Below are 2269 nucleotides of genomic sequence, written 5' to 3'. Positions count from 1 at the left end.
TGGAGCCAGCGCAGTCATGGTGAGGCACAGAGTAATAGCATCATTGAGGCTCACAGGCAGCCAGTAAAGTGAACCTGGAGAATATTAGGCTGGGACCAAATAATGCTTGAATTGCACTCTTTCATTTTAAAGAGATTTGTTTTTAAATAATGAATGAAGGCTTCACGAACCTTTGACTTTGAGACTTTTAATCCTTCATTCTTTACTATAGAATGTTTCTAGCTCCCTGTCTCTGCCCAGATCAAAATCCACATTCGAGCAATTCCTGTGGACAGAATCTGCAAGCAATCTGATTCTGACTTCAAGTCGATTCTATTTTACAAGGGAATTCTTTCTACCTAGTGCCTCTTGGAAATGATTGAAACTTAGTTTTGTGATTATATTTATTTTCACAATTGTGGACACTTTCGGATAAATGTTTACATCTCCTGTGTATTGGCAAAACAACTATGGTTATATCTTGTATCATCTAAAACATTTCTTTCAGGGTCCCCGTATACACTGCAGATACTGTCTCATTAACCCTCCAACAATATTACAAATAGCACTGGTCTCATTATCAATAAAAAGGTCGCATTAACTTCTGATATAAAGCTAAATATTTTATGAGTTGTGACTGTCCATAATCACTTGATTTCCAGAACATTAGGAAAAATGTTTCCTTTATAATGAATACAATGTTTTCCCTCCATTTTGATTAAAACCTTAAATAAATATGATACAATGATCAATGGGGATATTAAGAGAGACAGCCTCATTGTTTAAGCTATTACTATCACCTTGCTCTGACATGCCTTCTAATCTGGGGGGAGGGAAGCTGAGAGTCTAGAGTACTATGATAATAAGTAATGCATTAACAGAGTAAACTGGGCTGAAATAGGGAGTTGCTCAAAACCAGGCCAAACAGTTGAAACCAGGATGGTTGTGAATTTGAAGGAAAAAAAAAATACTTAAAAGGATCAAGTAGGAAGAGAAATTTGCTCCTGCTATCCATGGAAGGAGTCCTGCCTTTTACAAATCTTTAGGGTTCCTTGTTAGGATTTAGTATGAGAAATAAAATTGAAGCAGGAACTTGATCTTCTGGTGCCTAATATTAATATTATAAATGCTAACAGAATATTAGAGTTTGAAAGGATGCTCTGAATACCCAAAGTTGTTTATTTTCCAGTGAATAAACTGAAGAGCGAAGGTTTGGAGTGGTTTCTGCATGGAACTGGAGAGCCAGAGGCACACCCTCTGACTGATCCACATCCGCTGATCCTCAGTATCATGAAACTTTCACCGGGTTGTGCTCAGTCTCTCAGTTGTGTTTGACTGCAGCCCCATGGACTGTAGCCCTCCAGGCTCCTCTGTCCATGGGATTCTCCAGGCAAGAGAACTGGAGTGGGTTGCCATGCCCTTCTCTAGAGGATCTTCCCCACTCAGGGATTGAATCCCTTGCATTGGCAGGCAGGTTCCTTACCACTAGCGCCATCTGGGAAGCCCCTCCACCAGGCTAAATGTCTTCAAAATGTTCAAGTTACTGTTTTAGAAGAGATGGAAGTGATCTGGGAAACTGTGATGACTTAAAGTGCAGTGAGCAAAAATGCCCCACTTATACATGAAGTGAGTAGCAAAACAAGAATAAAGGGACTTCCTGGTGGTCCAGTGGTTAAGACGCTGCACTCCCAGTGCAGGGGGCCTGGGTTCAATCCCTGGTCAGGAAACTAGATCCCACATGAGCAGCTAAGAGCTTGCATGCTGCAATGAAGATGAAAGATCCTGCGTGCTGCAATTAAGACCTGGCACAGCCAAATATATAAATAAGTAAATAAATATTTAAAAAAGAGAAGAAAGCCTAAATCACATGATTTCTAGGCTAGTGCTTTTTTCCACAACACTGCTGTTTATTCACACGCCAGTTTCTGTTTTAGGTGCCAGAAGACAGAGACAAACACAGCAAAGTCTCTGCTTTCACATGAATCTCCATATATATTCCTGCATGGAAAATGTGTGTTTTCCTTTATCTTTTACAGATTCCAGCTAAAAAACAGAGGCTGAAAGTGCATAAAGCACACGGTACTGCTTGATTTGGTAGAAAAAAATTAAGTGACTTATATGAAAAATACAATTCAAGTCCTTTAATTGTGAGTTCCATGTTGGCACAGATTGTTTCTGTCTTATTTTTTGTTGCTGCCCCAACCACAGCCTAGCACACAGTCAGTGGTCAATAAATTTTCAGTAAATAAATGAATGAATACCCACTTGGTATTTAGTGAGTGTTCAATAA

At 39.5% G+C, this 2269-nt stretch overlaps 1 non-coding gene across 1 annotated transcript; it reads left to right on the top strand.

Moving 5' to 3' along the window:
• Nucleotides 1-1633: 1633 nt before the first annotated feature.
• Nucleotides 1634-1706, top strand: TRNAG-CCC (transfer RNA glycine (anticodon CCC)). Its single transcript has one exon. It is a non-coding gene; the product is annotated as a tRNA-Gly (tRNA).
• The last annotated feature ends 563 nt before the right edge of the window (nt 1707-2269 follow it).

The sequence above is a fragment of the Bos javanicus genome, chromosome 6 (assembly GCF_032452875.1).
Source record: "Bos javanicus breed banteng chromosome 6, ARS-OSU_banteng_1.0, whole genome shotgun sequence".
NCBI classification, from domain to species: domain Eukaryota; kingdom Metazoa; phylum Chordata; class Mammalia; order Artiodactyla; family Bovidae; genus Bos; species Bos javanicus.
The sequence above is the reverse complement of the archived record's forward strand: the minus strand, read 5'-3'. Positions and strand labels throughout refer to the sequence as shown.